Source organism: Crinia signifera, chromosome 1 (genome assembly GCF_055691185.1).
Source record: "Crinia signifera chromosome 1, ASM5569118v1, whole genome shotgun sequence".
In the NCBI taxonomy this organism is placed as follows: domain Eukaryota; kingdom Metazoa; phylum Chordata; class Amphibia; order Anura; family Myobatrachidae; genus Crinia; species Crinia signifera.
In genome coordinates, this window is record NC_139217.1 from 206140322 (window position 1) to 206165872 (window position 25551).

At 47.0% G+C, this 25551-nt stretch overlaps 1 long non-coding RNA gene across 1 annotated transcript; it reads right to left on the reverse strand.

The window, feature by feature from the left end:
- Window positions 1-1720: 1720 nt before the first annotated feature.
- LOC146027130 (uncharacterized) lies at window positions 1721-24374 on the reverse strand. Its single transcript, XR_014454694.1, has 3 exons — window positions 24031-24374; window positions 2567-2665; window positions 1721-1841 (listed from the first exon to the last, which is right to left on the reverse strand). It is a non-coding gene; the product is annotated as an uncharacterized LOC146027130 (long non-coding RNA).
- Between the last annotated feature and the right edge of the window lie 1177 nt (window positions 24375-25551).

Consider the following 25551-nt stretch of genomic DNA (forward strand, 5'->3'; position numbering starts at 1 on the left):
CTGGAAGAGAGCCTTTGGATACCACCACCAGCATACTCATTGGGAAGCCTACCTTCAGCCTGTGCATCTGTCTATACAACATCCAGACAGCGACATCCTACACAGCGGCATCGAATTCCCAGCATGGTATATGGACACCCAGCCTCCACAATCTCCAGTTAAACTACAGGACGGACTGGCTCAGGACATTTGGCAAGCGGGAGAACGCATAAGTATAGTGCTCAGGCCAACTATTCTTAAATTCTTTTTTATATGTGCTGATTTTATGTATTCATTTATAACCTCTTCATGTGTCTAAATGTATCAACCATTTTTACTATGTTTATCAGTGTTGAATAAATTTTACTAATTGTGATACCCAATTGACCATACTCAAACTAAGAATTTTTTTCTAATACCAACCTAGCGCTCCACTACCCTTTTCTTTTTCCTCACGTTTGTTTTCAAGGAACTGACCTTCCTTGGTGTGAGCTGCTTGGATCACAAGGCACTCCTTCTCTGTCGTCCACCTCCTACCTTCTGGTAGGAAACCAACCTTTTTCCAGTGTTATCAGGAGTATTGGTTTTGAACATTCCTTTATGCCTTGAGAAAGGTCGCTGTGTAATGCGTGTCTGTCTAATGAGCTCGGAGCTGAGCTGGGAATTCTAATTATAGTGGTGTATGATGTGATAAAGATCAGAGAGCGGGGACTGCGTAATAGGAGTTGTCTGGTACAGTGAGACTGCACTGGGGCTGAACACGGGCATCATGCCCACTGAAGTCATCAGTAAGTGGCCTGTACGGGATATACTATGTGCCTATTTGCACACAGACCCAATCCTGGGATGTCGCTCAGAGCCCCCCCATTGGCTGCAGGATTGCCGACATGCTGCAATGTTTAGAGGGTGAAACTCGACACCGTTCTGCAAAACATGGGCACGCCGCTTGAAGGCATTGCAGATCCCTGTTGTACTCAGGTGTTTGAAGCAGACGGCCAGCCTGCTTAAGTTTCAGCTTGTTGGCTGGTGCTTTAAACCATTCCGAATCGCAACCGATGGCTATGATGGAGATCGAGCATTAGCGCTGATTCTAGTGACACGTGATGGGATATACAGAGCAGAACACGGCCAGGATATGGGTGAGGTATACATGGCCGCATCAGATCTTAGTACAATACATAATTCTAAAACTACCCCAAACAGAATACAGCGAGCGTTTACGCCGCTAAGAAGCCTTACCTCCTGCAATGCCATCAGCGCTTGGCTTTGCCAGCTGAACGGCACTCCGTGGGAATACTCCAGGCAGACCTCTCTCACCTAAAACAGAAAAAGCAGACATTACTAGCAGAGCACAGAGTAGGGGAAACTGTTAGATGCAGAACAGGCAACACCATCTCACCAGGCGGTAGAACGGGGCCTTCCTGATCAGCAGCTTCGTTGATTTCTGGTACTTGCGTATTTCCATCAGTGCCCGAGTACCTGGGCGGTAAAACCTCCGTATGGGCAATGGCACTCTCTGGCTCGTGTCTGGTTTAAATTAGATAGAAGACAAAGAACAGAGTTTAACAGTCTCCCCTTTTTGGACTTCTGTAACCCGTTATCCAATACAATAAATGCAGCGAACATTCTGTGGACAAGCGTTGGACACATTACTGGTCACCACAGCAAGCTCAGTCCCACGCATCTCCTTTAGCTTTCGTTATTTATTCCTTACAAAAAAAAAATATAAAAAAGACGCTTCCTCTTACTCTGAGATGTACCAGCCGAGGCTGCAGACACCCGCTGAGGATTGTTGGACTTCCTGCGGTTAACACTGGCTTCAGACACTGTCTTTTCCATTTTTAGGACTATAGCGCACCACTCTGCAGAAACAAACAATTTATGGGATAGCTTGATTGAACATTTAAAGCTTATCTTCTAAAAGCAGAGCTGATTGGGGGGGGGGGGGCAGTTGCATATGCCCTGTGGAAATGGGGCAGCATCTAATGCAGTCAATATAAAAATTATTAAAAAAATAAATAAAATTTAAAATTATAATTTTTTATTTTTTTCCCAAAGTGCAGATTCTATTTTGGAAGACTTTCACGTAGCACACCACCGATTATCTGGAATTCGATGGTCTGGAACCTTAGACTGCGGAAGGGAGTTAGCTTGCGGCAGATTTTCATCATAATAACGATGGAGAAATGATCTGCAGTGTATGGGAAAAGATCTACAATCTGATCTGCGAGCTCAATTAAAACATTCAGTGCAATTACAACTCACAAAAGAAATGTAGAAAATCTGCAAACGCCCTATTAATAAAACGCAACGGGTGCGAATTAAATAAACAAAACGAGAACGCAGCCAATGGGGAAACAGACGTCCCTTAGCAGCATCCGACAATGGTAACAGAACAGATTGGAATGGATTTGGAACAACAGGAGCGCAATCAATCAGGAGTTTAATAAGTTTGTCATATTTTGGTTCCAGAAGAGAACGTGTGCCTAACACATGTATGAACCTTTCCCCAAAGCACGTCGCTCCCTCACTCGCAGTACTGCTGCTACATACCAGCAATGACACAACTCACAAGTAGCGGACGTACATTAGAATGCAAGCTCACGTTTTCAGGGTAAAATGCTTCTGCGTCACTGATTGGTATTTCTTTCTGGAAGGATTGCTATAATGTGAAGCACGGTCTGATCTGCGTTACAATGATTAAAAAAAATTAAAAATAACACCGCAAAACAGCATCAATTGATCATAAAATCTATAGAAAGCATAATGTACCCTAATGGTGCCTACACACGTTGCAATCCCTGGGCATTTTCTAAGCGATCTCACCAGATTGATCCGCCATAGCGATAGCTCATCGCTATCACCCCGGCGATTAATATACAGCACGCTGGATAAATCTATTCAACCACCAGGGTCCCTGGGGTCTAACTCAAACTAAAAACATAAATTCCAAACGTAACTCACTTCATTGTTACCAGGATAGGAGAATTCAAATCAGCGAATCCTACACTAATTTATACTGTAAGTGACTCCAGGGGGGACTAATGCAAATGTAATATAATGCATAGGTACTTATATGTTAGTTGGGCACCCACTAAGCTATTTGCTTAGTGGGCTATTCTGCGTAGGAAAATCGCATCGCATGGGCCATTTTAAGGGCCGTGCGGTGCAATGCTCCTATGTAATTTATTCACTGCTCTCTTAGCCCCGGGGGATCGCATCTACCGCAAAATCGCATGCGATTTTATAGGGTGTGCAATGCCATTAAATGAGCTACACAATAATATCATTGTATGATATACAATGATGTTTTAGGCACCCCACCACTATCCACGCCACCCCGAAGCGTGGCGAGCGGCGGCGGAACGCATCCTCCGACCTTTTCATACCCCCACTATCCACGTCGAGCCCGAATCGTGGCGAGTGGACGCGGAATATATGTAAAGTAATCCGCATGTGCTCGCCGCGCTTCGGGATCGGTGACTCGCTGTGCTCGACACACTATATAAAATCAACTCAACGCCGACGTGGCTAGTGGTGGTATGAAAAGGTCGGAGGACACGTACCGCTGCGCTCGCCACGCGTCGGGGTGGTGTGGATAGTGGGGGGTGGGGTGCCTAAAACCTCATTGTATGTCATACAATGCTATTGTATAGCTAATGTAATGGCATCGTACACCCTATAAAATCGCATGCGATTTTACGGGAGGTGCGATGCGATGCGATCCCCCGGGGCTAAGAGAGCAGTGAATAAATTACATAGGAAAATCGCATTGCATCGCCCTTAAAATGGCCCATGGGATGCGATATTCCTAAATTACCTTACGTATGCTAATTGGGCGCCCAACTAACATATAAGTACCAATGCATATAATGTTAACGCTTATATAAATAACATTAATGCAGGTGACTCATCAGCAGCACTGACTGGCAGGAATAGGTTTTACTGCATTCACACACTTTGTGGTTATGGTAGGACAATCGCCCCATTGCTGTATATACAGTAGCAGGGTTATAGTGACACCTGGAGGCCAGAGGCGACACTACATTAATAGTGTTTAACCAGTAAATTGAAAAGGAAGAGTTCTATTTAATCTTACACTACTATTCGTTAAGAGTTAATGCACAGTATTTATAATAAGGGGATTTTTGTAAGAACTTACCATTCGAACCCCTTTCTCTGAGTCCAGTCCGGTGACACAGCTCACGATGGGATGTAGGAGGGTCCGCCAGGAGCCAGGCACCTATGCTTCTAATTCTTTGGGAGCAGGCTCCTCCCTACTGCATCCCATAATGCCTCAGTTAAACTTCAACAGCACACTAGGATACACAACTCAGTACAATGCCTGAACATCACATATGCGACTTATAACACATAACATGGCAACCATGAACGGTACAACTTACTGAGCGTTAGGGAGGGATCGCTGTGTCACCGGACTGGACTCAGAGAAAGGGGTTTGAACGGTAAGTTCTTAAATCCCCTTTTCTCTTTCGTCCAGTCCGGTGACACAGCTCACAATGGGACTTTCACGAGCAGTCCTTTGGGAGGGTACACTCAGACTGCCAGTTCTCATCACTACCGGTCCAAATGAAGCGTCCTCCGACACAAACTCATGAAACCTGTAGAATTTTGTAAAAGGTGTGAACAGAGGACCAGGTGGCTGCCCTGCACAGCTGCTCAACTGTGGCCCCATGCCTCACCGCCCATGAAGAAGCAACTGACCTTGTAGTATGGGCGTTTATGCGAGATGGCACAGGCCTACCTGCCTTACAGTAGGCAAACGCAATAGTTGATCTCAACCAGCGGGCTATAGTCTGACTTGAAGCAGGCCACCCAATCTTATGTACATCGTACAAAACCAACAGCAAATCTGATTTGCGAACATCCTTTACTCTACTGATATAGATTCGCAATGCGCGAACCACATCCAACTTTTTCAAACTGTCCCTATTCCTCGTTCCCTCAGGCGGGGGAAAAACTGGGAGCACAATGTCCTGATTCAAATGAAAAGAGGAAACCACTTTAGGTAAAAATTTTGGTACTGTCCTGAGTACGGCCCTGTCATCGTGAAAAATCAAAAATGGTGACTTGCAAGACAAGGCACCCAATTCTGACACACGCCTAGCCGAAGCAATGGCCAATAAAAAAGTAAGCTTCCAGGTAAGGTACTTGAGATCAGCCGATCTCAGTGGCTCGAAAGGAGGTTTCTGCAGCATGGACAGAACAAGAGACAAGTCCCATGGTGCAACCGGCTGCCTGTAAGGAGGCTTAATCCTAGCCACACCCTGCAAAAACGTTTGTACCTCCGGCAGCAGAGCCACTCTCTTTTGAAAGAAAATGGAAAGTGCAGAAATTTGCACCTTCAGAGACTGCAAACTTAACCCCGACGACAGGCCATCCTGTAGGAACTCCAGTAGCCTAAATAAACCTGGAGGTATGAACTCTCTGCCTTTCACACCATCTGATGTAGATCCTCCACACCCTGTGGTAATTGGCCGCAGACACCGGTTTTCTGGCCCTTAGCATGGTCTGTATGACCTCTTCTGAAAACCCCTTTTTTCTCTCAACAAGGAGGATTCATACGCCACGCCGGCAAATTTAGACGAGCTAGGTCCTGGTGCAGAAACGGTCCTTGGCTTAGCAAGTCACCACAATTCCGTAGATAATCTCAGTATGTCTGAGTACCATGACCTCCTGGGCCAATCTGGTGCAACCAGAATGGCCGATACTCTCTGGTTCTTTATCCTCTTCAACACCCTCGAGATCACTGGGAACAGAGGGAAGATGTAGACCAGATTGAAAGACCAAGGAATTGTCATGGCATCCTCCGCCCAAGCCAACGGATCCCTTGACCGGGAACAAAATCTCGGCACTTGACAATTGGTCCTGGACGCCATAAGATCTATGTCTGGCAGTCCCCATCTGTCTACCCCCTCCAGCAGGTCCACCCTGCTGAGATAGTCCGCCTCCACATTCCGGATCCCCGGAGTGAAAACGTCTGACAGTGCCAGAAACTGAACCTCCGCCCAGATGAAGATTCTCACAATCTCTGCCATCGCCATCTTGCTCCGAGTACCGCCCTGGTGATTTAAGTATGCCACCATAGTGGCATTGTCGGATTGTACTCGTACTGGCAAACCCCTCTTGCCCCCAGTAGCCTGCTTGATAATGGCTTCCAGCTCTGAGTCAAACAATAACTCCCCCTTAAAAGGCAAGTTTTCAAGGGACTTCTTAGACTCACTATCAGCTTCCCAAGCCTTGAGCCAAAGAGCCCTTCTAGCAGACACTGAGGTTACAGACACTCTGGACGCCATTTTAGCTCCTTCCTCACCAGCCTCACAAACATACTCTGTGGCAGATCTCAATTTCTCTGCCAGAATAAAAGCCTCTGAATTTTGGTGGAGCAGCCCAGCCAGCTCCTCCGCCCACTTAATCATGGCTTTTGTGACCCAAGCAGACGCGATAATGGGTCTCAAGGTATAACCCACTCCTTCAAAAATAGCCTTCCACTTTTTTGTCCACAGGGTCCTTAAAGGCAGCACCCCCCTGGACCGGCAAGGCAGTGGCTTTAGACAGTCTAGCAACTGATGCATCCACTAATGGGGCTTTCTCCCACAATTTGGTATGTTCCTCTGGCAAAGGGTACATATTAGCGAGGGGGCGTGGTTTGGCACAGAGTAGGCAGCAGTTTCTCTTCGCTCCCCTGTACATCCTGAAATTTATCCTGTTTTGCTGTCACCGAAGTCCTTGGCCTCAACAACGGGTGTGAGACATCACTCCCATTATCCTATCACCCTGCTGAGCTGTTTTTAGGACTATTTGGCTGCTGGTTTGGGATTATATACAGCCGCGGCCTGCTTCTCTGCTAAGATCCGGATGACGTCGGTCTCCTACTACACTAACAGTATTCTGCCTGCCGCCTCATCGCTGGGTGCTTTGTCAGGCGGGGTGAGAAGTGGCGGTGGCTCTCCGTACCTTTGAGCGGTGGAAGCGGGAAGCTGCCTCCTCTGGGGCGCAATGCCGCGGTCCGCGCCATCTTGTGCTTGGGGCTGAGGCCTCCACGTTTGCCCTGCATCGTGTGTTTAAGATCTGCAGTGACGGTCTTCTATCCTCTGCTGGTCTCCTGCTGTGCCACAACATAGCCATGACTGAAGCGGTGAGCATTACCTACATCCGCCATTTTCTCTGACTGGTCTCTTCACCATCATTTTGGTGGCTGGAGCTGGGAGCTTTTAGCTGGATTCTCCCCACTACTTCAACGGCTGGCAGTCCTTTATTTGTACTTAGTGGCGTGCTAGCCGCACCTAATTTATTCTCTGCTACATATACTGCCTATAGCTGGTCTTTCTGTACCTTCTGTCTATGATTATGGAACCATCTGCAAATGCTATCCTGCGTGCGCTCCATGCCTCATCTGCCCGACTCCTGTAACTGGACAGGATTCGGAATGATATTCTAACCTCTCCTTTTCATCCCACTCCTATTTATCCTGGACACTGCGATTTTATTGATAATGGAGATATTTAAGTGATGTATGCTATGAAGGCTCTGCCTGCACCTATTTCAGATTCTATCCTGGCTATATCTACACCTGTCGTTGTGCCCGAAATCAAGGACATTAGCTGTGATACTCTCATGCACACTGATTGTGCTGCTACTTCCCTACATCCTCCTTATTTGTCGCTGGTGACTGTGATGAAAGCCTGGACTGTATCCACATATAACTGTACACTGTCCTTTGTTTATCTGTTATTTTTTCCATATACCTGCTGGTGTACTTCTTAGGCTCGCCATGTTTTCTAAGGACACTAAGAGCTGGCCAGATTAATGTTTTTGGAAATATCCTGTAACTGTCATCTTAACCCTGCTTGTATAAGTTATATTCTGTGAGTTTACATGCATCTTTATTGCTGAGCGAGATACCTTACTTTGCTTCAGGAGATTGTTGGATTCAATATAGCTGTTTTTAGGTCCATGCGTCTATGGCCCTCACTATATCCTTCTTTTGGTATTCTCTGTTTAGTAATTTTTGTGATGGGGAAGGAAATATATATCCTGCCCTTCCTTAGGGTCATATCCTTATAGCCCTCGATATATATCCTGCTCTTAATTTACAATTTGGGGGGGGGGGGGGGGTTAGTTTATATGTGGGTGGGTATAGATTAGACTTAGGTTTAGTAGTATAGTTAGTAGGCTAGGGGGGGGGGATTAGAATGGGTATATAGGTAATAGTGTTACGCGTTTATAGGGCTCCAGGTACACCTAAGTTGGGGGTGGGTAGTACAGGGTGGGGGGTTATGTGGGAGGTTTGTTTTGGGTCCTTGCGAGGTTGTCTTTTGTTATCTTATTTTTTTTTTAATTAGGATTATGGGTCTTTATCTACATTGTCGGTGATGTTTTTGTCGGATGTTTATTATATGATATACATTCATGGTGTCACACGCCGCCGTCCGGTATCTCCAGTACCTGGACGGTCGGCGGATGGAGAGCGGGGCTGTGAGGCTGGTGACGCTGCTCGGCAGCGTTCCAAGCCTCCCTCTCAGTCCGGGCGTTGCTAGGCAACGTCCCCGAACTTCCGCCCAGCAGCAGCACTCGCACGGCGCGCCTGACGTCATGCAGGCGGCGCCAATTTTGAATAAGAAGCCGGTCCCTGGCTCATCCCAGCACTGCCCTATTTCCTGGATCCCTTCCAAGAGATCTCCTGTCTCCCTGCCTGTCTCAGCTGGATGTCAGCTTCTCAGCGTTTCCTCCAGTGACCTGTTCAGCTCCGCTGTAGGTCACCCGGGGTCAGGTAAGTGCTCCTTTGGAGCCTGGTTTATTTCTGTGGAGCCGCCGAGCTCCTTTTCTCTTATCAGGCTGTGCCCATATTGGTTCCACTCCCTTGCTGGGGCATTGGACCTGCTCCGCCGTGGGCCTAATTCAGAACATTATTCTTTCTGTCTTTTACCCTTGCTCTGGCCATCGCTTTCCTTTTCCTACCTGTCCTAGGCAGGGCCTTCCCTACCTATCCACTCCTGTTTGGTTTTGGGGATTCGCTATCTAGCATTGTATTGTATTCTTTTGGAGATTCCCCGTCAAGTTCTCCTTGTGTCTGCGACTGGGTCGTATTCCCGTTATTGGCCTGGTGCCGGCAGACAGGGGTTGTCTTTCAGTTAGGCCCGGTAGTTAGTATTTCCTTTTGAGTTACCCCTGACGATCACTTCTCCTTTGTCCATTCATAGACCTAGCTGCATCGGGGTTGAAGCGGGCTTAACTCACTCCTTCGAACGCGGCGGCCACAGGTGAAGCCTAGTTCCCGCAGGGATTGGTCATCTGCCCGGGATACTCAACAGAGTTAGTATAGGGTTCGCTGTGGCCGTCCTAACCGGCGGTCCCGGCTGCGGGCTCACGCCTGATCTCCCGTTCCCTGTTCCAGGTTACCAACACACTGTGCCTAGATGGCGCCTCCGGGTACTGGATGCATTGTGTGTTTATCTATATCCTGAAGGGTTGGCACTTACATTTATGTCAAAAGTATACTTTGCTTATCTCTACCAATGTACATATAATATTCTGATTACTGCATATCTCCTGTACGCACCGTATCCTACTTAGCCGTCTGTAATATTAATATCAATGTTTGTCTTTTTCTTTTCTCTTCAAAAATTTAATAAAAATTACCCAATTTTAAAAAAAAAGGTTACATATTAGCATACCTTTTTGCCATCAACAATCTCTTATCAGGAGTCTTTCCTGCCTCATTTAAAAGAGATGACATTCCCTCATCAGAGGGAAAACACACAGGGTCCCTGCGACTCTTTTTAAACACACAAGAGACAGGAGTCTTTTCCTCCTCTGCAAGATTCAAAGTCTGCTTAACAGCCACAATCAAATCCTCAATGCCTGAAGTTAAAGCCTCAGTTTCATCACTCATGTCCCAACTCCAGTTCTCCTCACACCCACCATCATCATCATCCAAATCCTGTATAATTGGTGGTGTAGACACAGGGTGCCTAAGCACACTCTTATCAGAGGATTTTGTAAACTGCTCCATCAGGGCAGTCATCTTATGAACTCCCTGGGCAGTATCCTGCATAGCCTGCAGCAAAATGGGGTCCCCCTGAGCCGGGGTAAGTGACCCCCCAGACACCTGAGACGAAGTAAAGTGGCCAGGAGACCCTATCAAGGAATCCTTCTGCCTATTCAAAGCCTCAGTAAGAGCATTCATAGACCTGCCCAGCGCCAAAGCCCAAGCAGGTTCAGCTATCTCCGCTCTGGGGGTGCGTGACCCACAGAGAACAGCCTCACAGGACGGGCATAAATCCCCCTGATCCTCATGTTCACATGTAAATTTAGCATCACACTTTTTACAGTAAATAAACATGTCCAGCGCTCCCTCCTCCACAGCACAATGCAAATGAACAGGCACCGCACAGAGCAATGTATCAGTGTACTTATCTGAGCTGTAATCCTGTCAACGATCAGCGAGGGAAACGCTTCTGTGAAGAGACTGCAGACTGTGTAAAAATCACCCTGTCAGCTCCGCAGCACGGTGAAAAAGGCGCCAAACACAGGGCAGGAAGAGACCAAGTCTCTGCATCAGCGGGGAGACCAAACCATATGGTGCTTTCTCCCCCTTCAGCCGCTCCCGCAGATGTCTCTCTCACCTCCTTGTACCTCCCTCCATGGGACCACAATGGAGTTGTCCAGCAGCGCCGGACTCCTGTAAGGGACTTCACTTCCCTGGCTGGATTTCTGTCCCTAAACCCTTCAAGATGGTGGGCGCCATCGCGGGGGGTCCGTCCCCCAAGATCCCCTTCTGCAAGGAGCTGGGGCGCAGGAAAGTCTCTATCCTAATGAGACTAAGCGCTGTGCAGAGGGAATAAAAAGGTGTCCCTCTGCACACAGAGAGCTGACAGGACGCGCTTCTGTCAGCCTCTGCTGCGCCTCAGTGTGTATGCACTTCTGTGAGAAGCGACACACTGGCAAACCTGCTCTAGCTAGTGCATTAATAAAATAACAAAAAACCTAACTATTCTGAAAAAAATCCAAAGAAAAAAGCGCAGCTGCAAAGCATAGCACCCACTCCTGTGGGCACCTAAAACTAACTGGGGCATTATGGGATGCAGTAGGGAGGAGCCTGCTCCCAAAGAATTAGAAGCATAGGTGCCTGGCTCCTGGCGGACCCTCCTACATCCTCCCATCGTGAGCTGTGTCACCGGACTGTTTCACCGTTACAGGTCCAGAGTCTGCATTTACGCTCATAGCTTACATTTTAATGAAAATTTAAAAGCGAGGTGTGGATTTTAAATCAGAGCTGGCTCTAGCCTAGTCTGCACAGACCTGGGGAAGGGGAGAGGGTGAAAAAATATGGTTTGTCACGAGGGTGACATAGGCAGAACAAAAAGGTTTTTTGGGGCACACTTTTTAAAATGATAATGAATGGAAAGTATTTAAAATTTAACTTTTAATGAAAAACTACTACTAAAATATCAGTACGTATGAAATAACATTTCAAATATGAACTCTAAACATGATGCATAACAAGAATAAAGATCACAATTTGAACATTTGGTGGCGAATAATGTTTAAGTACACTGGCGTGAGAAAATACTGGGGAATCCTGTAATGGAGTCAATGTACCAGGCAAAATGGCCGCTCACAAACAATATGTTGCATTGGGGTGTACTTGATGCATAACACTATCCCCCTTCGGAAGGATCAATGTGGATAAATAAGGCGGACTGACTTGACTGGGTTCTTAATAGAAGGAGAGAGAACAGAGTGTTAAAGGGTAGATAGCTCCCTTGGCCAAGTGTTTTTCTGCAATCCGGTGTATTACAGTTCCGGGTATTCCCCGTCGGTCACCCCTACGGGTACTGGCCCGGCCAAACACTGCTTAGCTTCTGAGTTCGGTATGAGAATCAGGCGTGCCAGTGAAGTATGACCGTAACCACACCATAGGATGAGAGTATAACCTGGTTGTCAGGAGGCTTATATGTGCTTCTGCTTTTTGCTGAAAAGTAACACCATGTCCTTTGTTGCCGATGGCCTTGCAAAGAGACTAGGTGTACCCCAGCAAATGAGAGGGCAGCGTAGAAGGTATAGGGTAAAGTGTGGGTACCATGAAACCCCTCTTCTGCTACTCACCATCTATCATTTAGACATTGAATGGTGATTGAGAGTGATAGTGGTGTCACGGGAAACCCAGCGGAGTGAAAAGAAGATGGTGAAGGAATGTACCCAAGTCTCCAAGTAGGAGTAGTGAAATTGGTCTTCGTATTGTAGTCACTAAAGACCAAATTACACCCCAGGGAAGATATTCAATGGGTGACAACGCATGAATCTTTGAATACACATGCAGATGGATATACTGTCACCAATATGAAAAAAAGAATATTTATTGGTACAGTATATAAATAGTCACAAGATTAATCCGAAGACAATATATGTGCGGTATAATACCATCTGCGTTAATACTGACACTATCAGTGTTGACACGATTGTTGACACTTAGCTCAGACTTCTCAACTTCAACACTCAAAATATGAGTGGGTGTAGTTACCTATACAAATGATGAAATTAGTGTCTAAATGTTCACAAGGTTATTGAAGCAAAATACATGCGGGATATAGCAACCCTGGATACTGTAATAGTACCGGATCAGTGTTGACACAGTTGTCGACACCCAAGAAACATTGATTGTACAGGTATATTAGCTGACCTCAGTTGATATAACAAGACCTGAGTTTTGAGCTGCCAATGTATTAGTGTTGACACGGTTGTCGACACTCAGGGAACATGCACGTTATCAAATTAAACAACCAGGATGTAAATGAGTGTTGTCACCTGTCCGATGGATTGGATTGCAGTGTCTGTATGATCACACGGTTAATAAGACAAAAAACATGTGGGGTATGGCAGACCCTAGGTGTTTTACTGGTACCGGATCAATGTTGACACGGTTTGTCTACACACAAAAACATTGGTTATGCAGGTGAGTTAGCTGGCCTCTGCTAATCCTCAGATACTGGGGGTATTATAATGTTTGCAGAGTCAGTCAGGTGGTTCCAATAACGGTCAAGCTGTTTGACAGTGGTAATTAGCAGAGTATGAACAGACTGTTTCCCTTTAAGTCAAATCTGCTGGGTAGGTCTGGTCTTAAAGCAAAATAGGGGCAGAGTAACTCTGTCTCAGAAAAAAATCATACAGTGTAGTCAAAAACAGCAGAAACCCGTCTTTTAGTATGCGGGTCAGGCTGTTTGCACATTGATTGTCAAGTCAGATTTTGTTAAAGATGCAGGTAGGACTGTAAAATAGCAGACAGCAGCTGGTGGCAACTGGGGAGAGTGTCACTCTGGCCGGTCTCCGCTCGGTGAGGTGTCTGAGCTGACCGTGACACGTGAGTCACGGCAGCTGTACACTCTCACTTGGATGGCGAGAGAACCGGGGTGAGACAATCTCAACCCTATGCTTGTGCCGCCGATACCTGATTTCCCGTGGGGGAGACAGAAGAACCGAAGTTTGCTCCCGTTAGCTGGCTGTCTCGTCCTGCAGTCAGTAGAAGGGGGGGGGGGGGGGGGGGGGGGGGGGGGCGTGTCAGTGGCGTCTCCTTTGACATGTGTTTCGCTCGAGGGCTTGTTCACAGTGAAGGGGAGGGTGTCACAGAGTGTGCCATTCACAAAATGAAGGATATCCATGAGTACAACACCCTAGTAATACTTAATGCAGTGGAACTTCTAAGATGTCACCGCCACACTTTCATATTGTGTGTGAGTAAACCCACCCAAGCACGAGAAGAATATACAAACTCCACACAGTTAGGGCCATGGTGGAAATGGAACCCATGACCTCAGCGGCACTCCTTGGGATTTTTCAGAGTGCTTTTAATATCCCGATGTTTCGGGGTGTGAAAACCCGTTTTCATGGTGTACATAAACGGTTTATGTACACCTTGAAAACTGGGTTTTCACACCCCGAAACGTCGGGATATTAAAAGCACTTCGAAAAATCCCATGTAGTGCCGCTGCCTGTGTATGCGCCAGTGACTACATGATCCTCCAGAAGGCACCCGGGTAATTGCTATCACTTCCAATGAGTGCCAGGCTGACTGGATGAAAATATATATATAGTTAGTTACAAATACCAACAGTGGAGGCTATGCCATTGGGGATGAGAGGTCCCATTACAGTTAATTATAGTAAGTATTAAGTAGGGCGATAGGCTCCCACACACTGTGGGGGTTATTCCCGTTCATTCTTTCTGACAAATTCCTTCTTAGATGGACAAAACCATGTGCACTGCAGGTGGGGCAGATGTAACATGTGCAGAGAGAGTTAGATTTGGGTGAGTTATTTTGTTTCTGTGCAGGGAAAATACGGACTGCTTTATTTTTACACTGCAATATAGATCTCACTTTGAAGTATACCCCACCCAAATCTAATTCTCTCTGCACATGTTACATCTGCCCCACCTGCAGTGCACATGGTTTTGTCCAGCTAAGAAGGAATTTGCCTCTAAGAGTGAACTAGAATAAGGTCCTTTGTTAGAGGCAGTGCACACGCTATAACTCCAGTAACAACGAAGGGACAGTGATCCCCCACTCGGAGTTCGGATACTATTTACACGGCTGGTTGCTAAAGTATATCAACTTTTCCACATGAGATATCACGCAACAATGCTACTTAAGAATTCAGCACCCACTGTGAGCGGCATATAGACTGCGGCATATTGCTGAGATATCAGTCCGTTTAGGACTCAAATGTAAAACCCACTCACAGCGTATCTAAACAATAATTTGTTGTTATAGGGCTATTTCACACACTCCGGCTCCTGACGGACAGCAAAATCCCGCACGGCCAGGAAGCCGTGCTGCACACATCAGTTTAGAATGGAGCGGATGGCCACAGCCCGGCAGCCGTCCCTTCCAGTGGCGGGATCCGGCTGCAACCGCACGGCTGGGTCGTGGCCGTCCCGTGTGAATGGACACAATAGTGTCCATTCACAACTACTGTGCACGGCACGGCTTCCTGGCCGTGCAGGATTTCGCCGTCTGGCAGGAGCCGGACAGTGTGAAATAGCCCATACTGTTCTGCACCAACACACAACACTGCAAGCACCATTAGCCCGAAGTGGTAACCCATAGAGATATTGAAGGGATATTGATCCCCCCACTCGGAGCAAAGACAGTGGGCAGTATTCAATGAGGCTGATTCGCCATGTTTTATGGCGATTTTGTGCTATTTTCGTGCTGTACGGCGATTTTTATACTAAAACGGTGAATCACCCTATTCAATGACCAGATGGCGAATACATTTCAAGGTTTTTATCGCCATGATTCACAGAGTAGCAATCGCTATCTTTTTATGGTGAAGTGGAATGTGAACTTTTAAAATAAAGTGTTTTGTTTTTTACATTTGGTGTCAAAAAATCAGGAATTTTATTCTGAGGAGGGGCATGCTATTTTTATTCATGTGCAGTAAGCACATGAATATATATTTAATTTAAAAAAATATATATATTTTTTTACACAGCAGCCAGCTGGGAGCCAAGCCGCTCATTAGATATTCATATATTCACTGCACCCGATCATTACATATGCACGATCGGGTGCAGTGAATACCTGCTCCCCTGCTGGCTATCCCAGGGGGGCAGCCTGTGCTGCCTGGCTCCCGGGAGCCCACCTCCCCCCCACAAACGTTCTGGGGCAGGCAGGGAGACTTCCATCTCCCTGCCTGCCGCCGTCCTCAGGCTCCCTGCGGCATCGCCGCAGGAGTTAAAATTCGCCGGTTAGGGGCAGTGAGCCCCTGACTCGTTGAATACTGGAGCCAGCGAGGCTCCGGAACGCGGCGGGCAGTGGCGAATGTGCAGCAAATCCTTAACAGGATTCGCTGCACATCGTCAAAATTCTCATTGAATACTGCCCAGTGTGTATACAGCTGCTTCAATTGCTAAATTGCACCAATTTTGTGTGGTGCCAATCTTGGATAGTGCACACACTGTGGCTCTATCACACTGTGACTCAAGAATTGCAGATGACTGAATTAGCACACTGAAAGTAACTGACTGAGAGCATTAAGGCCCATACACACTTGCCGATTTTCAGCTGAAAATCGCTCAAAACAGCCGTTTTGAGCGATTTTCAACTGAAAATAGCCTAGTGTGTATGCCCCCCAGATTGCCGACTAGCGATGATGCGCGCTCCCGCATCATCGCTAGCAATGTGGTTCATCTGCTGGTTTTACCAGCAGATACAGCGATGATGGATGGTTTACCATCCATCATCGCTGTGTGTGTACGCTGCGCCGGGCTGAAAGATTAACCACTTTCAGCCCGGCTCCCTCCCCCGGCTCCCGAGTCCCTCCCCCCCTCCCCCTGCTTGTCGCACAGAGACGGAGCAGGGGGAAGAAGACACACTGCCAGCCACACCTCCACCTGTCAGTGGAGCTGCAGCTACCTGCTCCGGAGTCCGTCCGTCCGTCCGCCCCCTTCCTCACCGGCACGCAGCAGCAGCTGTACTCACCTGTCAGTGGAGCTGCAGCCGCCCGCTACGGAGTCAATCTGTCCCCCCCTCACCCGCACGCAGCAGCAGTTTTTTTCCAGTCCCCCTGCCGCCTCCTCAGCTGCAAATAAAACAATAGCAGCAATTCTCTAAAGTGAGACCACTGCCACCAATGTATGGCTGCCTAATCAGATATATATATTATATACTCTGTGTATATATATATATATATATATATATATATATATATATATATATATATATATATACACACACACACAGTATATATGTATATACAGTATGTCATATATATATATATATATATATACACACACACACAGTATATATATATATATATATATTACAGTATATATATATATATATTACAGTATATATATATATATATATATATATAGTGTGTATATATATAGTGTGTGTATATATATATATATATACACTGTATATATATATATATATATACACATATATATATATATACATACAGTGTATATTTTATATATATATATATATATATATATATATATATATATATATATAGTGAGTGTGTGTGTGTGTGTGTGTATATATATATATATATATATATATATATATATATATATATATTATATACAGTATATGTGTGGGTACTTGTGTATTTTGGCGGCGTCCATCGCATCGCATACCATAAGGCATGCGATGCGATATCGCGTGATATTGTACAATGTCATACATTTTAAAAATTGTATGACATTGTATATGGCATACAATGCCATACAATGCGATTAAACATTGTATAAGAACCCTAAAGGGTGCTTATACAATGTTAAATGCACCCCCACGCCACCCCCCCACTATAAACGTGAACCCAAGGCGTGGCGAGCGGCGGCGGTACGCGTCCTCCGACCTTTTCATACCCCCACTATCCACGTCGGCGTGGAGTTGAGAATAGAAAGTGTGTCGAGCGCAGCGAGCGACCGAACCCGAAGCGTGGCGAGGGAACGCGGATACCTCTGAAGCCCGCAAAGGGATGCGAATACCTGTGAAGGTATCCGCGTCCGCTCGCCACGCTTCGGGCTCGGTGGCTCGCTGCGCTCGCCACACTTTCTATTCTCAACTCCACGCCGACGTGGATAGTGGGGGTATTAAAAGGTCAGAGGACGCGTACCGCCGCGCCTCGCGGGCTGGCTGTGCTCGCCACGCTTCGGGTTCACGTTTATAGTGGGGGGGGGGTGGGGGTGGCATGGGGGTGCATTTAACATTGTATGCACCCATTGGTGCTTATCCAATGTTTCATTGGGGCAAAAATCGTGTCGCATCGCATGCCATCGGGTGCATGGCATGCGATAAAAACATTGCGCGATGGACATCGGGGGCGCCGCCAAAATACACAAGTACCTATGTGTGTGTATATATATATATATATATATATATACACAGTATATGTGTGCATGTGTGTATATATATATATATATATATATATATATATGTGTGTATATACACACATACAGATGGAGTCGGCTCCATCATTGCAGGAGCTGGCGGTGGATTCGCCACATGCTAGCCCCCGCCAGACTTTGCAAAGGGACACGTGCGCGTATCCTTACAACGGAGCTCCCCTCGCCGCCGGTCCCCGCCACGTTCCCCTACCTCCCCGTCTCCCTGAAGCGGAGACGGACAGGGCTCCCGTCCCCCACCGACGGTAAACTGGGACGCGTGTGCGTGTGGGACAGTCACGTGTCCCAGTCAGATGTAGTGTCCGCTCGCCAGCGGGGGCTGGTCTGGCGTGCGCTGGAGGAGCGGCGCTACATCTGTGTGTATATGTGTGTATATATATATATATATATATATATATATATATATATATATATATATGGCAGGAATGGCCGGGCGGCATTTACCTGATCGCTGGGCTCCGAATATACTCAGCCCAGCGATCAGTTCTGAATCAGGCCGCAAGAACAGAAATGCACTGAAATTAAAGGGCCTCTTCTCCCACCCTTGCAATACAAACCCCGCCCATTATGTAAATATCCTTTTATAATGAAAGATTTTCATCAAAGTCTTTGGCCGCCTGAAAATCTCTCGATCTTTGGGGAAAGTAGCTCAGTGTGTACGCACTACTTTGGTGAAAGATATATCTATCAGAGATTTTGGCAAAGTCTTTTGAAATGAAAATCTTCAAGTGTGTATGGGCCTTTAGATGCACAGGCCCCCGCACCAATTCAAGTCTATATATAAACAAGTTGAATATGGTACTCACAAATCGCTGCCTCCTGTTATAATATTGGTCAGAGACATCAATTTGGTAACTAATGCTGCTTTCAGACCGCAAAACTGGCTTTGACCCTGTATTTGGAAACGTTTCCAAAAACGGGTCTGCCAGGTAAAACCCCTTTCACACCGCATCTCTTAAACGGTATATTACCGTTTAAGTGCGTTTTTTTTGCACTGGCAGACCCGTTTTTGGAAACCTTCCAAATACAGGGTCAAAGCCAGTCTTCAGCGACCCCCCCGCGCGGGTTAACACATACAATCCCGTTAACCCCTCCGCACCCCCAACCCCGTTAACCCCTCCCCGCATTGTGTTTAAGAACACCCCCCCCCCCCCCACGTGAAGTCGGTACCTCCTCACATTGCAGTTGATCGGCAGCCGCAGTACTGTACCACGGCTGGCTTCGCGTATGAAAAAAATAAGGAACTTTCTGAAAATGGCTGCCCCATAGGAAACCCCATTTAAAAAAACTGTCTTTCGTACGGGGGCAGCCATTTTCCGAAAGTCACTTTTCTTATAAGAAAAGTGACTTTCGGAAAATGGCTGCCCCCATACAAAAGACAGTTTTTTTAAATGGGGTTTCCTATGGGGCAGCCATTTTCAGAAAGTTCCTTATTTTTTTCATACGCGAAGCCAGCCGTGGTACAGTACTGCGGCTGCCGATCAACTGCAATGTGAGGAGGTACCGGCTTCAAGGGGGGGGGGGGGGGTGTTCTTAAACACAATGCGGGGGGGTGTCAACGGGGGTGGGGGTGCGGAGGGGTTAACGGGTTTGTATGTGTTAACCCGCGTGCGGGGGGCGGCGGAGACCTCCTGCGCAATGAATATTTAATGAGCGCATTAAATATTCACTGCACTGAATTTAGGACCCAGCTTATTGGCTGGGTCCTAAATACCGTTTCAGAGCCGATTTTGAGCCTAAAATACCGGTTCTGAAACGGGTAGGACCCTGCATTTTAACCGGTTAGAAAAAACTGTATTTTCTAACCGGTTAAGTGGTCCTGCACCTTTCAGACCGCACAGATTACCGTTTTAAAACGGTAAAAAAAACGGCAATATACCGTTTACAAAGTGCGGTCTGAAAGGGGCATAATAGAGTGATTACATATGCATGCATGCTGGGGAGGAAATGGGCGGGCAGCTGACATCCAGTGATGTCAGCTGGCTGCCCCCACCCCAGCGTCACAGCCTCTAACATAGGTCCCCGTGCGAACGAAGCGCCGCACCAAACAGCATGATCTGCTGCCACCAATATTTTACTCTCATTGCTTTCTGCAATCACATGCTAAATTTTGGTGTGCTAAGGCAACACAGCATACATGGGAATAAAGCAGCACATGTATATTTAAGCACATTTTTTGTTCTTTTTGGATAAGCAGAACCAAATAAATACTTTCACACATGAAAAGAACAATTATGGAAATGTTCATTAAAATGGTGACAATGACATTGTAAACAGTGAGTGGAGCAGACAACACTGCAATCCAATGAAGGACAAGTTGTCCCACTCTACACCCAGTGATAGCTCCTTCCCCCAAGTAACATACAGCACCAGCCCTAACCCCTCCGCAGCGAAATACACTAACCCAGGGGTTACCAAACTTTTTGAAATCACGGCACCCGGGAGTATTAGAAATTTTCCGTGGCACCCCTAGGCCAAAAGTTTCTTATTGATTACTTAAAATATATATTAAATTAATAAATTGTGTTTATATGTGATCCTTAAGCCCAGTTATGTTGTGAGGGACAGTATACACTCCGGTTTGTTCAAATATTTTATAATTGGAAGCCACAAGCACTGATTTTCCCTATTACATTGACCATAAATAAAATGAATTGGACCTAGACCACCATCCCAGGGCACCCCTGCAAGTGTTCTGAGGCACCCCAGGGTACTGCGGCACAAAGTTTGGGAACCACTGCACTAACCCCTTACCTGAGGTAGTGCAGGCATGTCCAAACTATGGCCCTCCAGCTATTGTGAAACTACAAGTACCATCATGGCATGCCACAGTTTGCCAATAGGGAATGCTAAAACTATTGTAAGGCATGCTGGGATGTGTAGTTTCACAACAGCTGGAGGGCCATAGTTTGGACATGCCTGAGTTGGTGCATGTCACTGGGGTGGGGTAGCGGGTGGGTGCTGTATGTCACTGGGGCTGGCAGTTGGGTGGGTGCTGCGTGTCACTGGGGGGGGGGGGGGGGGTTGCACATATGATCATGGGGGGGGGGTGTAGAAGGGGCTACCCAGTGATCATATATATTCCTCCCCCCCCCCCCCCCCGTGAGACACAGCATGACCCACCCCACTCCTCAGCCCCAGTGAGTACTCCCCCTCAGCGACCTACAGTCAATAACCAACTTGGGCTCCCCCCCCCCCGCCCCATCTATGTAATCCCACACCCAACCAGCATCAAACATATGACAAGGACAATTGGACAAATTACCCATTTTAAACTAGTCCCCCAGGCACCAAGAAAATGGCGCCGGAGCCCGGAGAAAAAAACCGCCAAACCACCCCCCAAGGCGGTTGAAGCACACACACACAGCACTCACATTACAGTCCTGGCTGGGCTACTAAAATAAGCCTCTGTCTTCTGCTCCAACCTACTCTGTCCCTCCGGAGGCAGTGAGTGAATGAATGATAGGCTGCGCAGCGTGCGCACTAGCTGGGTGACGGTCGGTTGGTCAGTGAGTGAGTGACAGCCTGCGCATAAGCCTGGATCCCTCCTCCGTCCCATGGGTGACCAATCCTCATAGCAGGAGGGGGAGGCACTAAACTACCTGTCAGTCACAGACTCACACAGTGCTGCACTCCACCGCCTGGTCTCCAAGGCTCCCTCTATGCTCCGCCTCCACCCATCAGCCAGCCAATCCCCGCCCTGTGTGCCGATCAGCACTCACTCACAGTCACAGCCGCCTGTCACTCAATAATATAGACTTTAGTGTCAAGCGGCTGTGACTGTGAGCACCGAGCGGCGCACATAGAGACTCACTGACAGCCAGGCTCATCAGCGGCAGCATTGAAAAAAATGGGACGAGCCGTGCAGCGCCCCGGGCAGTTGCACGGCTCGTCCCCCTGTATAAACGGCCCTATTAGTTAGCACTTTTGTTACCCAAACTCCTGGCCATCTAGTCTTCTCTGGCGTTTACATATATTTTTATTAAATAGAACTATCTTAACATACAAATAAATAAATAAATAAATATGACAGACACTAGCTAGTTTCCCTGAAAATAACGTTTAAATGTTGGTAAGTACAATACATCATACAAAACATTAACTGTTGGAAGTTCATTTATAGACACTGTCTTAATTTTCTGAAACATTATAATTGGGAGCGGAAGCTGTAGTGAACACGATTAGTATATCTGCAGCAACAATACCAGTCATTATTACATACACAGCTGTGCTGATCCATGGAACATGGAGAAGATCCACTGAGTCTGAATCAGTGGGCAAATCACGGTGACGGCTGTGCTTTCAAGTTTTTGTGAGGTATGCATACATGTACACATACCCTCCAACTGTACCGAATTTGCTGGTACAGTACCGTTTTTTAACGGTCTGTACCGGCAAATTAACCCTGTACCGAATGTACCGATTTTATTGAATTGACAGCTGGGCAGAGGGCTGTCTGTGCGCTGCCCGGCTGGATCTAGTTTTTGCCATATAATCAAACAAGTGGCAGCAGCCTGGTCCGACACTGTTATTATCAATTCTCCCTAGGGCCTAGTCTGGACGGCCGCGAGCCAATAGGAGCTCGCGGTCCGGCAGCCGCTCATGATTGGCTGACGGACCGCGAGCTCCTATTGGCTCACTGCCGTCCAGCCGCGGAAGAATTGAAAATAGCAATGAACCAGGCTGCTGCCGCTGTTCAGTCATACCGGCAGCCATCTTACTACACCCACCTGTGCCCTGGGTATCGGAAACAATAACACGCGTGACGTGGGGGACCGGCCAGAGCCATGAGCACCAGACACGTGACATGCCGGTAAGGGAACGGGGCAGTATTATGTGGGGCACGGTAATGTCACGCAAGTGCATGCGGGGTTCCTGCAGTTTGCGTATGGGGAAGGTGAGGGCGCTCCTCGGGCTCCTTTGTGTGAATGCCTGCCCAATGCAGAGAGCTGTTGGTGACCTGTGTGAAAGCAGGAGGCCGGGGGGCACAGTGCTGTGGGTGTCCTATGCGAGAGCAGGAAATATTGGGGATCACTGGTGCAGTATCCACTGTAGTGGGGGTGTAGGGAGCTGCCCTATGTGAGAGTTCATTGGGGAAAAGTATTGGCAGTGGGTAGGTGGGACCTGGATATTTTATTTTAAATGGCCAGCCAGTACACATACAGAGGGATGGCCACGCCCCCTTTACCAATGGTCACACCCACTTTACTCATGGCCACACCTCCTTTCTGGGTGTGTACCGATTTCCACCCTTCAGATGTTGGAGGGTATGTGTACATACTGCATGCACACATATAACATACATACAGAAACAGCATACATACACACAAATAGCATAGGTACATACAGCATGTACACAAAGAAAAACATAGCATAGATATACACACACACAGCATGCATGTACACATAGTTTTACACAGATAGCAAAGATACACAGACACACATAGCATAGATATTCACAGCATTTGCACACATACAGGCAACATATACATACATACAGACACATACCATGTACCCACATACAGTACATGCATCATACTGTATACATAGACACAAAGCATGTAAAAACACACACACACAGCATATACTGTACAAACAAACACACACTCAGCATTCACCCCGTCCCCCTATTAGATCTAAAAAAAATCTGCACATTGTACTTGCCCAGCTGATGAGCACAGTCTCTGCTTCCCCCCGGCCAGCAGCTCTCCTCAAGTCCTCATAGCACAGTTTTTCTTCCCCCGTCAGCTCTCCTCCACACACAGCAGTCACGTGGGTGGAGTTCAGCCTTCGAGGAAGTACACGCTGCATGTGCAGCTACAGTATCTCCCCCTACTGTCAGCCAGCCCGGCCCCAGCGACAATCATTGACGGTGCAGTGGTAATATAAATGTAAACCTCCCAAAACATTGGTAGTGCAGTGGTATTCTAAAAAAAACGCCCCACAAATCATTGGTGATGCAGTGATTATATAAATGAAAGCCTCCTAAATCATTGGTGGTGCAGTGGTATTATTAAAAAAAACGCCACACAAATCATTGGTGGGGCAGTGGAAATATAAAGAAAACCCTCCCAAATCATTGGTGATGCAGTGGTATTTGTTTAATATACTTACCAGCCTCAGAAGACTTCGCAGGCTGTCCCAGGCTCTGTGCTGCTTGCAGGCTGCTTCTCTTTCCCGGGCTGTAGAAAAGAAGGGCGGGGATGGACATCGATGGTCGATGTTTCTGAAACATCGATGTTTTTCTTTCGAAGTTAGTGTTTTTGCCATTTAATGGTGACCTTCCGATGTTTGTCACTATCGAATGCTAATCATTCGATGGTGTACCGATGGTGGCTTATTTTTTGTAATTCCCAAAAGATATGCCTCCCCTGGCTGCTGTGTCTGTGTCAGGGAAACTTCCTAGGTTCGTTGGAGGCTGTCTGACTTTCTCTCTGCTTCCCTCCCTCTCCCTCTCTATGGTTGCTATAGCTGCTAGGTAACAGGGCCCACTGCTAGTTCTAATTGGCTCTCACTGACTCAGAGAGCCAATCAGAGCACAAACCTCACCCTGCAGCGCCAGTCACTCAAACAGCAGCAAATTTCACAGACACACTGAGCTCTGTAGGAGACAGTGACGTCACTGAATGTTATACCAGCTCAGGCAAGCTACAATAATAATAATAAGAACACAATACAACTAGCTGCAGATATTTGTGAATGTCAGTCACATAAAACACTCATTAATAAACTGCATTAGTATTACCAGGCAGCAACCACTATATGATCATTAGTGAAGTTCATACCCTCCAACTGTACCGATTTAGCCGGTACAGTACCGTTTTTTAGCAGTCTGTACCGGCTAAATCTCCCTGTACCGAATGTACCGGTTTTTCTCTCTCTCCCATTCACACACTACAACAGAATAGCCGCCAGTGTAATACAGTGTAATTTAGCAGCCACACGCAGCTCCCATATACCTGTTTGCGAGCCCTGACTGGCTAGGCTGCCCTCAATCACTTCAAGGTCATTAATTGGCCGCGCTGGGTGCTTGGATCAAGCAGCGCTTGCAGTCCCTCCCCGCAGGCGGCTGCGTGTGTAAGTCGAGAGCACCAGTAGCCGGAGAGTTACCCTTGAAACAGGCACTTCCTGTACTGTCTGCAGCATGGAGAAGTGGGAGAGGGGAGCAGCAGGGACTGCACCCTGATCAGAGGGTGATCAGAGATTATAATTCAAAATAAGCAAAACTGTCCATTAAAAAGATAAGAAAGGGGATGTGGCCACGCCCCTTCACCCGTGACCACGCCTCTTTTCTGAAGTTGTACCGATTTCAGCCATTGAAATGTTGGAGGGTATGGAAGTGTTGGTCAGAGATTGTCTGTTTCTGTCAAATAGTGAGGAACAATATACACAGTCCTGGGGTACCAGTGGAATGAGCCAAGCTAAAGGTGCCCATACACTGCTGTGACGATTACTTGCTGTTAAAGTGTTAATAATGTGTACAAAATTAATATATATCATCATTTGGCATTGTGTGAATATTATATATGTATATTATACACACAATGTCCAGTGATAAAGTAATATGTTGCTCAGAGCCTGGGCCCTGCCACCAAAGCCAATTACCACCATACAAATGGCGATACAGGCTTTTGC